The following is a 14,314-nucleotide window of genomic DNA, read 5'->3' on the forward strand; positions in this document are numbered from 1 at the left end:
ACTCCTTTTATTTGTATATATCTTAAAAATCTATCAAATATTTATCACTTTCTCTCAAATTTTTAAATACCTTCATCATGTTTGTTTAAATTTTTTTCTCCTTTTTTCGCCATGTATTTCTCATAAGTGATTTTCTCATCATCTCAGTGTTTACTGACTTTTTTTATTCCCTCTGGTTTAATCTTCATTTTATATGTGTTTTTTTCCTTTTGAGCACTGTCATTTTATCTCTGAGGTTTTCTGACACTGATTTATATTATTCTTTCACTGTTCTTTTATAGTTTTATTAATATCTTTTAGCTCTGTGTAAAATAGGATACTGTTTTGAACACTTTTTTTTTCAATTTGTTTTCTTATAATAGTTTCACGAGATTTAACCTCAATACTTAATCTTTGCTCATTTTTAAGATAAATTAGTTTTCCTGCCATTTTTGAAGGAGGTTTTGCTCAGATAGGTTTTCTACCTTCACAGTGCTCATTCTTTTCCTGTTTTTGCATAGTGTTCAAAAATATGGCGACTTGCTTTCTGAGATTTCTTGACTCCTTCCCCTTCCCCACCTTTATCTGGAGCTTCTATTTTCTTCATCTCTCTTTCACATACTCTACTTGATTTTTATTCTGCTCCCAGGAGTTGCTACTGAATGTCAGCAGTATCTGAAGAAGAAGCCATGGCAAGTCAATTGCAAGAGCACACATGGTTTAGTGGCCAGACTTTTAACTAATCCTTTAGCTCCCCTCATGGACTCCTCGTATTCATCCAACTTTGAGTTAAGCAAAACCTCTCCAAATTTTGTTATTTCCAAATCAGCCCACTGTGCTTTCCAGTGATTAGTTTTTGGCTCTTTTGAAATTTTCTTATTATCAGGCCCATCAGATGCTCTGTTTCTCTCCTGTGTGTTTCCTGCTCAAATGCTAATATCATCAAGTCTTGTGGCTGTATAGTCTGTCTTCACCTGCTTGTGTTTTCGACATTCCTGAGGATAGTCTGTTCCCTAATGTTGCCATGGTTGATTCTATGTAGTTTTTCTATCTATTTTTATGTAGGAATTCAAAGCTTGTTGCTGCTACCATCCTCCCAGAATCCCTTTTACTAGATTTTGATATAGATAATTTGTAGCCGATACCAAGTTTAATAAAAATGTGTGAAAGAAAACGATGACTGAAAACATTGTATCCATTACTTATTACTATCTTACAAATGTGGGAAAATTAGATTTTACTTGATTTATATGAGCAAAGCCCCTTTAGATATTGATCTCAGAAAGCCTCTGTGGTGCTGAGACACTAATATGGGGAAAATTGCTGCAGAAAAGGGAATATATTAAAACTGCCCATGGTAAATGATTTATCTATAGTCAGAGAAATAGACTTCATGGTATTTTTGTCATGCAATGATCACAAAAATGAGATAATTTAATTATCTGAAGAGAACCTACTTCTGAATTTCTTTTTTTCAAACTGCATTTCCAACTTAGTTGTGGAATACTTTGAAGGGAAAAGTAGAAAAGCTATTTCAAGGTTGTTATTTTAAAAATAAAGATGCCAGTGAAGATAGTACACTCTGGGGGGTTGAAATTGCCTTGCTGGATGAGTAAATTGAATAGCTTGGAAGGTAACATCATCCCTTTCAGGTCATGAGAACATCATTCCGGAAGTCAGTGATATTACTACTAAAGATATTATCCCTCTTACGAGTTAATGCAGTTTCTAGGGGAGACAGGCAGAGCGCAATAAGCAAAAGTGTTCAACATATAATATCTAGTCCCAGTCCCGGTGTTATCATTTATGATCTGTATAATCTTAGGCAAGATATTTAATGTTTTTAAGCCTTGAATTCATTACCTATAAATATACATTATATGAGACAATTTAAAACAATGATAAATATTATTATGTAAATACTAATTTTATTTACAGGGAATGGATTAACACACCAAAACCGCACCTCTTCCTCAATTTCCAATCTGTAGTAAGTGGCATAGTACCTGTCCAATTGCCCAGACCAGAAGTATTGAATATTTCTCTCCTCCTTACTGGCAGCCAACCAATCACTAGGGCCTACAAAATCTACTTTGTCAATATCTCTCAACTACATTTATTTCTCACTACACCCACCATCACTGCTCTAGTTCAGGTCACCATTCTTTTTCATCTGAATTATTGCTAGAACACCCTTCAGAATTTCCCTGCCTACAAGTCTAACATTTTACAAGAACAGTATCCATGGCATAGCCAGAGTGATCATTCAAATGTGCACAAGATTATGAAATTTTCTCCCTTAAGCTCCCTTAAATACTTATTATTATATTCAGACAAATTTCCAACTTTTTAATATGACTTGTCAGGTCCCCACCTACCTGGCCCATTTGTTACCATTTACAGTCCTTACTCACTTCTCTGCAGCCCAGTAAACTAGTTTCGGTTTCCCGAAGGTGCTGTGCATTCCTTTGCCTCAGTGCCCTTGTCTGAAATATATTTAGAGCTCTTCCATGTCTCTCATGGCCAACTGCCAGTTTTCCCTGAATCCAAAAATCTAGGTTGGTTGTCCTTCTTATGTATTCCCACTACTTATTTTGCATTATACTCATACTTATTTTGCATTATACATGTCTGTTTAGTTTAATGCTTTCCTCATTTGAGTTCAATCTCCAAGAAGTCAAATACCATAAAATATTCACTGTTGTGTCTTTTCTCATAATAATATTTGCTGGATTAATGATTTACCACATTGTTCCCAGAAAACTCACACTTTGTAGATGTAATGGTGAGCTGCCTTTCAGACTTGATTAGGAGGTTATTCTGAACTAAACCACAAAAAACAGCTCCAATTTTTAAAAATAGAAACACATTCTATCCCACTCTTATATAGATGTTCAAATTATGTTCTAATAGTGTAAAAAAACTCTAATGGACATAATGATAATCTTCTCAATAATTCTTTTATCTCCTTTCTAGATATTAAGAAGAATCTGTACACATTAATATGTGTGCCTCAAGGAGGAGGGGCCAAGATGGCTGAAAGGAACAGCTCTGGTCTGCAGCTCCCTGCGAGACCAAAGCAGAAGGTGGGTGATTTCTGCATTTCCAACTGGGGTACCCAGTTCATCTCACTGGGACTGGTTAGGCAGTGGGTACAAACCATGGAGGGTCAGCAGAAGCAGAGTGGGGAGTCGCTTCACCTGGAAAGTGCAAAGAGCTGGTGGATCTCCCTTCCCTAGCCAAGGGAAGCCATTGAGAACTGTGGTACCTGGCCTGGATACTACACTTTTCCCATGGTTTTCGCAATTTGCAGATCAGGAGATTCCCTCATGTGCCTAAACCACCAGGCCCATGGGTTTCAAGCACAAAACTGGGCAGCTGTTCGGGCAGATACCAAGCTAGCTGCAGGAATTTTTTTGTACCCCAGTGGCACCTGAAACCCCAGCGAGACAGAACAATTCACTCCCCTGGAAAGGGGGCTGAAGCCAGGGAGCCAAGTGGTCTTGCTCAGGAGGTGCCGCTCCTGTGGAGCCCAGCAAATTAAGAACCACTGGCTTGAAATTCTCACTGTCGGGGGGAGGGGGGAGGGACAGCATTAGGAGATATACCTAATGCTAAATGACGAGTTAATGGGTGCAGCAAAACAACATGGCACATGGATACATATGTAACAAACCTGCACATTGTGCACATGTACCCTAAAACCCAAAGTATAATAATAAAAAGAAAAAAAAGAAATTCTCACTGTCAGCACAGCAGTCTGAAGGTGAACTGGGACGATTGACCTTGTTGGGGGAAGGGGCATCTGCCATTACTGAGGCTTGAGTAGGTGGTTTTCTCCTGACAGTGCTAAGGAAGGCTGGGAGGTTTGGACTGGGCAGAATTCACCACAACGTGGCAAAGCGTCTGTGGCCAGACTGCTTCTCTAGATTCCTCCTCACTGGGCAGGATATCTCTGAAGGAAAGGCAGCTGCCTCAGTCAGGACCTTACAGATAAAGCTCTCATTTCCCTGGGATACATCACCTAGGGAAAGGGGCAGCTGTGGGTACAGCTTAAGTGGATTTAATCTTTCCTGCCTGCTGGCTCTGAAGAGGGAAGCTGATCCTCACAAGGGTGAATCTCCCAGCACAGTGCTCGAACTCTGCTAAAGGACAGACTGCCTCTTTAAGTGGGTCCCCAACCCCCATGACTCCTGACTGGGAGAGACCTCCTAACAAGGGTTGACAGACCCTTCATACAGGAGAGCTCTGGCTGGCATCAGGCCAGTACCCTTCTGGGATGAAGCTTCCAGAGAAGGAGCAGGCAGCAATCTTTGCTGTTCTGCAGCCTCCACTGGTGATACCCAGGTGAACAGGATCTGGAGTGGACCCTCCAGCAAACTGCAGCAGACCTGCCGAAGAGGGGCCTGACTGTTAGAAGAAAAACTAACAAACAGAAAGCAACAACAACATCATCAACAAAAAGAACCATCACACAAAAACCCCATCCAAAGACCATCAGCCTCAAAGATCAAAGGTAGATAAATCCACTAAGATGAGGAAAAAACAGCAAAAACGCGGAAAATTCCAAAAACCAGAATGCCTCTTCTTCTCCAAATGATTGCAACTCCTCTCCAGCAAGGGCACAAAACTGAACAGAGAATGAGATTGTTGAATTCACAGGAGTAGGCTTCAGAAGGTGGGTAATAACAAACTCCTCTGAGCTAAAGGAGCATGTTCTAACCCAATGGAAGGAAGCTTAGAACCCAGATAAAAGGTTACAGGAACTGCTAACTAGAATAACCAGTTTAGAGAGGATGGAGCTGATGGAGCTGAAAGACACGGCACAAGAACTTTGTGAAGCACATGCAAGTATCGATAGCCAAATTGATCAAGTAGAAGAAAGGATATCCAAGATTGAATATCAACTTACTGAAATAAGGCATGAAGACAAGATTAGAGAAAAAGAATGAAAAGGAACAAACAAAGCCTCCAAGAAACATGGGACTGTGTGAAAAGACTGAACCTACATTTGATTGAAAGTGATGCGGAGAAGGCAACCAAGTTGAAAAACACACTTCAGGATATTATCCAGGAGAACCTCCCCAACCTACCAAGACAGGCCAACATTCAAATTCAGGAAATACAGAGAACATCACTAAGATACTCCTCGAGAAGAGAAACCCCAAGACACATAGCATCAGATTCTGCAAGGTGGAAATGAAGGAAAAAAATGTTAAAGGCAGCCAGAGAGAAAGGTCATGTTACCTACAAAGGGAAGCCCATTAGACTAACAGCAGATCTCTCTGCAGAAACCCTACAAGCCAGAAGAGAGTGGGGGCCAATATTCAATATTCTTAAAGAAAAGAATTTTCAACCCCAAACTTTATATCAAGTTGAACTAAGTTTCATAACCAAAAGAGAAATAAAACCTTTTCCAGACGAGCAAATGCTGAGTGATTTTGTCACCACCAGATCCGCCTTACAAGAGCTCCTGAAGGAAGCACTAAATATGGAAAGGAAAAAACGATACCAGTCACTGCAGAAACACATCAAAATATAAAGACCAATGACACTTTGAAGAAACTGCATCAACTAATGTGCAAAATAACCAGCTAGCATCATGATGACAGGATCAAATTCACATATAACAATATTAACCTTAAATGTAAATGGGCTGAATGCCCCAATTAAAGACACAGCTTGGCAAATTGGATAAAGAGTCAAGACCCATCAGTGTGCTGTATTCAGGAGACCCATCTCATGTGCAAAGACACACATAAGCACAAAATAAAGGGATGGAGGAATAGCAAATGGAAAGAAAAAAAAAAAAGCAGAGGTTGCAATCCTAGTCTCTGAACCAATAAAAATAAAAAAAGACAAAGGGCATTACATAATGGTAAAGGGATCAATGCAACAAGAAAAGCTAACTATCCTAAATATATATTCACCCAATACAGAAGCACCCAGATTAATAAAACAAGTTCTTAGAGGCCTACAAAGAGACTTAGACTCCCACACAATAATACTGGGAGACTTCAAAACTCCACTGTCAATATTAGACACATCAACAAGACAGAAAATAAACAAGGATATTAAGGACTTGAACTCAACTCTGGACCAAGCTGACCTAATAGACATCTACAGAACTCTCCACCCCAAATCAACAGAATATACATTCTTCTCAGACCATATAGCACGTATTCTAAAATTGACCACATAATTGGAAGTAAAACACTCCTCTACAAATGCAAAAGAACAGAAATCATAACAAACAGTATCTCAGACCACAGTGCAATCAAATTAGAACTCAGATGAAGAAACTCACTCAAAACTGCACAACTACATGGAAATTGATCAACCTGCTCCTGAATGACTACTGGGTAAATAATGAAATTAAGGCAGAAAAAAATAAGTTCTTTGAAACCAATGAGAACAAAGAGACAATGTACTAGAATCTCTGGGACACAGGTAAAGCAGTATTAAGAGGGAAATTTATAGCACTAAATGCCCATATCAGAAACCTGGAAAGATCAGAAATCAACACCCTAATATAACAGTTTAGAGAAGCCAGTGCAAACAAATTCAGAACAGAGCAGAACTGAAGGAGATAGAGACAAGAAAAATCCTTCAAAAAATCAATGAATCCAGGAGCTGGTGTTTTGAAAAGATTGACAAAATAGACTGCTAGCTAGACTAATAAAGAAGACAAGAAGCATCAAATAGAAACAATACAAAATGATAAAGGGGATATCACTGTTGATCCCACAGAAATACAAACTACCGTCAAAGAATACTATAAACACCTCTACTCAAATAACTAGAAAATCTAGAAAAAATGGATAAATTCCTGGACACATATACTCTCCCAATATTAAACCAGGAAGAAATTGAATCCCTGAATAGACCAATAACAAGTTCTGAAATTGAGGCAGTAATTAATAGCCTACCAACCAAAAAAAAAAAAAAGATGCCTAGGACCAGATAGATTCACAACCAAATTCTACCAGAGGTACAAAGAAGAGCTGGTACCATTCCTTCTGAAACTATTCCAAATAATAGGAAAAGAGAGCCTCCTCCCTAACTCATTTTATGAGGCCAGCATCATCCTAATAACAAAACCTGGCAGAGACACAACAAAAAAGAAAATTTTAGGCCAATACTCCTCGTAAACATTGATGCGAAAATCCTCAATATAATAGTGGCAAACCGAATCCAGCAGCACATCAAAAAGCTTATCCACCACAATCAAGCCAACTTTATCCCTGGCATGCAAGGGTGGTTCCATGCACAAAAATCCATAAACATAATTCATCATATAAATAGAACCAGTGACAAAACCACATGACTATCTTAATAGATGCAGAAAAGGCCTTCTATAAAATTCAACATCCTTTATGCTAAAAAGTATCAATAAACTAGGTTTTAATGGAACATATTTCAAAATAATAAGAGCTATTTATGACAAACCCATAGCCAATATCATACTGAATGGGCAAAAGCTGGAAACATTCCCTTTGGAAACCAGCACAAGACAAGGATGTCCTCTCTCACCACTCCTATTCAACATAGTATTGGAAGTTCTGGACAGGGCAATCAGGCAAGAGAAAGAAATAAAAGGTATTCAAATAGGAAGAGAGGAAGTCGAATTGTCTCTGTTTGCAGATGACATGATTGTATGTTTAGAAAACCCCATCGTCTCAGCCCCAAAACTCCTTAAGCTGATAAGCAATTTCAGCAAAGTTTCAGGATACAAAATCAATGTGCAAAAATCACATGCATTCCTATACAACAATAATTAACAAGCAGAGAGCCAAATCATAAGTGAACTCCCATTCACATTTTCTACAAAGAGAATAAAATACCTAGGAATACAACTTACAAGGGATGTAAAGGACTTCTTCAAGGAGAACTACAAACTACTGCTCAAGGAAATAAGAGAGGACACGAACAAATTGAAAAAAATTCCATGCTCATGGATAGGAAGAATCAATATCGTGAAAATGGCCATACTGCCCAAAGTAATTTATAGATTCAGTGCTATTCCCATCAAGCTACCATTGACTTTCTTTGCAGAATTAGAAAAAACTACTTTAAATTTCATGTGGAACTCAAAAAAGAGCCCGTATAGCCAAGACAATCCTGAGCAAAAAGAACAAACTAGAGGCATTATACTACCTGACTTCAAACTATACTACAAGACTACAGTAACCAAAACAGCACAATACTGGTACCAAAACAAATATAAGAACCAATGGAACAGAACAGAGGCCTCAGAAATAACACCACACATCTACAACCATCTGATCTTCAAAAAACCTGACAAAAACAAGAAATGGGGAAAGGATTCCCTATTTAATAAATGGTGCTGGGAAAACTGGCTAGCCATATGCAGAAAACAAAAAATGGACCCCCTCCTTACACCTCATACAAAAATTAACTCAAGATAGATTAAAGACTTAAATGTAAAACCTAAAATCATAGGCCGGGCGCGGTGGCTCACGCTTGTAATCCCAGCACTTTGGGAGGCCGAGGCGGATGGATCACGAGGTCAGGAGATCGAGACCACGGTGAAACCCCGTCTCTACTAAAAATTACAAAAAATTAGCCGGGCGTGGTGGCGGGCGCCTGTAGTCCCAGCTACTAGGAGAGGCTGAGGCAGGAGAATGGCGTGAACCCGGGAGGCGGAGCTTGCAGTGAGCCGAGATCGCGCCACTGCACTCCAGCCTGGGTGCCTGGGTGACAGAGCGAGACTCCGTCTCAAAAAAAAAAAAAAAAAAAAACCTAAAATCATAAAACTCTAGAAGAAAACCTAAGCAATACCATTCAGGATATAGGCATGGGCTAAGACTTCATGACTAAAATACCAAAAGCAATTGAAACAAAAGCCAAAATTGACAAATGGGATCTAATTAAACTAAAGAGCTTCTGTCAGCAAAAGTAACTATTATCAGAGTGAACAGGCAACCTACAGAATTGGAGAAAGTGTTTGCAATCTATCCATCTGTCAAAGGGCTAATATCCAGAATCTACAAAGAACAAGAAACAAACAAACAACCCCATCAAAAAGTGGGTGAAGGATAAGAATAGACACTTCTCAAAAGAAGACATTTATGAAGTCAACAAACTTGAAAAAAAGCTCATCATCACTGGTCTTTAGAAAAATGCAAATCAAAACCACAAAGAGATAACATCTCACTCCAGTTAGAATGGCGATCATTAAAAAGTCAGGAAACAACAGATACTGGTGAGGCTGTGAAGAAATAGGAACACTTTTACATTGTTGGTAGGAGCATAAATTAGTTTAACCATTGTGGAAGACAGTGTGGGTATTCCTCAAGGATCTGGAACTGGAAATACCATTTGACCCAGCAATCCCATTACTGGTTATATACCCAAAGGATTAAAAGTCATTCTACTATAAAGACACATGCACACGTGTGTTTATTGTAGCACTACTTACAATAGCAAAGACTTGGAACCAACCCAAATGCCCATAAATGATAGACTGGATAAAGAAAATGTGTCACATATACACCATGGAATACTATGCAGCCACAAAAAAGAATGAATTCATGTCCTTTGCCGGGACATGGATGAAGCTGGAAACCATCATTCTCAGCAAACTAACACAGGAACAGGAAACCAAACATTGTACATTCTCACTCATAAGTGGCAGTTGAACAATGAGAACATATGAACATAGGAGGGGAACATCACACACCGGGGCCTGTGTGAGGGTGGGGGGCAAGAGGAGGGAGAGCATTAGGACAAATATGTAATGCATGTGGGGCTTAAAACCTAGATGACCAGTTGATAGGTGCAGCAAACCACCATGGCACATGTATACCTATGTAAAAAATCTACATGTTCTGCACATATATCCCAGAACTTAAAATAAAATTTTATATATATATGTGTGTGTGTGCGTGTGTGTGTGTGTATGTGTGTGCTTGTGCCTCATAACTCTCTGTGGTGCTTGCTGTTGTTCTTTCAGATGTGTAATACCTGAAATTCTTGAAAATACATAACCATCCAGGAATCACTCTTTTGAGTCCTAGTCTTACTGTTATGAATTGAATGTGTGTGTGTGTGTCATATGTTGAAGCCCCAAATTCATATGTTGAAGCTGTAATCCCTAGTATAATAGTATTTGAGAATGGAGCCTCTGGGAGGTAATTAGGTTTAGATAAGGTCATAAACATGGTGATATGGTGTGGCTGTGTCCCCACCCAGATCTCATCTTGAATTGTAGTTCCCATAATCACCATGTGTTATGGGAGAGACCTGGTGGAAGGTAATTGAATCATGGGGGTGGTTCCCCCTATGCTGCTATTCTTATGATAGTAAGTTCTCATGAGATCTGATGGTTTTATAAGAGGTTTTTCCTTGCTTCACTCTGCACTTCTCCTTGCTGCTGTCATGTGAAGAAAGATGTGTTTGCTTCCCCTTCCACCATGATTGTAAGTTTCCTGTGGTCTCCGAAGCCATGCTGAACTGTGAGTCAATTAAACCCTTTTCCTTTATAAATTACCTGGTATGTCTTTTTTTTAACAGAATGCAAACGTCTCGGGTATGTCTTTTTTAGCAGCATGCAAATGTGCTAATATAGGTCGGATCTCCATGATGGGATTAGTATATTTATAAGGAAAAGGAGAGAACAGAGTTCTCAATCTCTCTCTCTCTCTCTGTCTCTCTCTCTCTGCCATGTGAGGACACAATGAGAAGGCACCCAACTGGGAACTAGGAAGAGAAAGCCCTCACTGGGGAACTGAATCAGTCAGTACCTTGATATTGAACTTGTCAGCCTTCAGAACTGTGTGAAATAAATTTCTGTTGTTTAAGCCACCTAGTTTATGGTATTCTGTTATGCAGCTCCAGTTGACTAATACATTTACTAAACAACCATTAATCATCATTGTATTCGTCTAAATGGAGGGCTAAATGAAATATATGTTTATAAACAGAAAACCAATGTGAGCTTTTGGTACTTCTAAGGTAAGAAACTCCAAAATGTCAAAAATCAATTAAAGTAACCATTCATTCAAAATATTTGTGCCAGTTCCCTGCAAAAAGGGAAAAAGAATACTCCTTCTCATAGGGAAAACTTTTATTGACTGTATTGCACTCTGGGCCTTTTTCTCCATTTCTCACATCCTCAAATTCCCCTTTTCAGGAATATAGCAATATATTTGATTAGATGAAAGCCTACCTAATGCCATCATTCTTGTTGTACATGGCTGTCAGTACAGACAGTATTTTTCCACTTGTTTCATAACAACATGTTTTTCCCATTATTGGGATATCTGAGATCACAGGAAATAAAAAGAAATTATTACCTTCTATACTACCAGAGAAGACTCTAAAGAATTCTAAAAATGTAATGGATCTTTTTGGTACTGAAGTTTTTGAAGAAACTTAGATGACGATGCACGTACAAATGTAGATCCTCCACTTTATCCTAATGTGTCGGACATTGTATGCGTGTATTGTTTCTGTAGAGATATCATCAAATGAACATCAGTTTGACAAGAAAATAAACATTATCTTTAAAGCAATAGCAATACATTGATGTTAGTGTTGTACTGATATCCATAGGCTCTGGATAATTTTAAGAACTGAAAGTCAAGGAAGAACTCAGGAGGTTCACAAATGGAAAAGAAAACTGAATTGAGAGGAGTATTGAATGTTAGGTTAAACTGTCACTAGCTGTGAATCTGAAAAATTCACGAATATATGATTCAGTTTCCTCTCTCACTGAAATGTCATTCCATATGAAAGAGGAAGTCAAATAAAATAAGTCAATGGATATTGAGAGTTAAAAGTTTTAAATTGGTACAGTTTAAGCACTGCTAGAATATAGAAAAATTGAACTCCTGCTCACTTACTGGATAACACCCTTAGTGGGACTCCAGTCAACCAGGCACCCTACATGCTTCACACCATGTAGTCTCTCTCTTGAAAATATCTGGTGAGGCAGTTAAAAAAACTAATAACATGTACTTAATAACATGTACATTGTAACTGAGACCAAAAGGGCTTATCCAGAATCACACTGTGTTTATATGTATTAACCTTGTACTTAAACTGTGCATATTATGCAGTAGATGATATGCAATATAAAGTGTGATGTACAGCTACCATTTACTGGCAAAATGATAATAAACATAGCAGATGCTTTTAGTGCTTTATCTATATACTTGTCCTTGCCACCTTAGTGCATCCAAGCCCATCTTCTAACTTTCAGCATCTGTATGTCTTTGTCTGAGAGGCTTCTCTCTTGCTAACATAGTCCAGTTTCTCATCCATGTGTTACCTGAAGTAGTCTCAGAGTGCTGGCCTACTAACACCACCACCCTCCTGTGTAGGCAGTCTTCAACATATTACTCACTGGAGTTGATGTATAAATGCCCAAGCTCCCTTGAACATTAAAGAACACTCTCAGACATGTGGTTTACACTGACTCTGAATTTCTCCAGACAGATGAACCTCCAGTTGCTCACCCTTCCCTTTCTCATTTCTCCTATCCCTTACTAATGCTTCCTGTATCTCTCAAATAAATTAATTTTGCATTTGAGCTCTTGCTCAGGTGTTTTTTCTAGAAGAGCCTAAATTAGGAAAATAAAATTGTTCTCTCTCTCTCTCTCTCTCTATATATATATATATATATACACACACATACATATATATACACATATATATACATACATACATACATATATACATATATATACACATACATACATATATACATACATATACACATACATATATATACACATACATACACAGACACACACACACACACACACATATATACACATTTTTTTTTTGAGATGGAGTCTTGATTTGTTTCCCAGACTGGAGTGCAGTGGCATGATCTTGGCTCATTGCAACCTCTGCCTCCCAGGTTCAAGCAATTCTCTTGCCTCAGCCTCCTGAGTAGCTGGGATTACAGGCATGCTCCACCATGCCCGGCTAATTTTTGTATTTTTAGTAGACATGGGGTTTCACCAGGTTGGCCAGTCTGGTCTCGAACTCCTGACCTCAGGTGATCTGCTGGCCTCGGCCTCCCAAAGTGTTGGGATTACAGCCATGACCCACTGCTCCCAGCCAAAATTGTATTTTAAGTTATATTAGTATTGGTGCTCTTGGAGTCCTCCTCCTTTGCTTTGGGAAGGAGAAGCCCCTCTTCATTCCTACCACTGTGGGGAGGGTAGGTGTGTGGTGATGGGAATAGTCTCTTTTTAAAAACCCTGAAGCACTCAAAAGGGTAGCCTTCTTTCTCTTAGTCTTCCCCTTAAAATATCTTGGGATGTGGGTGGAATCTAGGTTGTTAGGATAGTCCTTGAACTGACATTTCTAAGTGGTTCTTGAAAGGAGATGGATGGCATAGCCCTTGGTGGTTCTCTGAGCTCAGAATGTGGGATCTTTACGTAGGCTGCAGGAAAATCCCACTCAGCCTGCCAGAACAGTTCTCTGGGTTAGGCCCTCTCCAGCACCAGGGTAAGAGGTTCTCAGAGAAATTCACAGGGATGTGGGAAAAACTTGTGGGGACAGGGACAATGGTCTTGGGACAAGGGTGAGCTAGGACAGCTGGGGAATAGAAACACAGGCAAGAGGTAAGGCAGCATCCTCATTGTGTGCCCTAGGGAGGTGTAGAACAGCTTCTGCGTACAGAATTAGGTCCTAGTAAAGCTGTGGGGGAGGAGATGGTTGGAGCCTGTGTCTTGAATGGTAAATATTTCCCTGGGTAAGGAGATTGGAGGCTTGGAGAAGAGCAGGAGGACTCTCGTAGACAGAACGGCATATGCAAAGGCATTGAGACTTAAAATAACTTATGGGTGCACTCTAGGAAAGCATTTCCACAGTCCTTGTTGAGTGACACTGCTGTTATCATTTATGGCATTGTGTATTTTAATTTTTAATTAGCAAATTGAAAAATAGTTCTAGATACCAACGATGACAAGAATTATGACCACTTCTTTAAAACTTGAGTAGTGAAAGATCATTCTCACAAGAAAAGAAAAAGTTTAAAAATGACTGAACCTGAAAGCTGCCATGTGATGGCTATTTAAGCCACAGCTTCTCTTCTGGCTTTTCTAACCTTTCCCCAAGACTCGTGGTGATGCCAGTGCTTGTCATCTTCAACATCACTCATCTGTTCTCCCTGTAGGACATCCATGTCCAGATGTCAAGGCAGGGCAGCTGACTGGCAGTGTTAAGTTGACTTTTATTCTGTTCTAAATGATGAATTGCTTTAGACAAAATGACTCATCACCTTCTATAGCCTTCCTGCTGACACAGAAAACCTTAAATTTCATAAGCCTTTTGATTGGTATCATACGAAAAGGAT

The sequence above is a fragment of the Symphalangus syndactylus genome, chromosome 17 (assembly GCF_028878055.3).
Source record: "Symphalangus syndactylus isolate Jambi chromosome 17, NHGRI_mSymSyn1-v2.1_pri, whole genome shotgun sequence".
Classification (NCBI taxonomy): Eukaryota; Metazoa; Chordata; class Mammalia; order Primates; family Hylobatidae; genus Symphalangus; species Symphalangus syndactylus.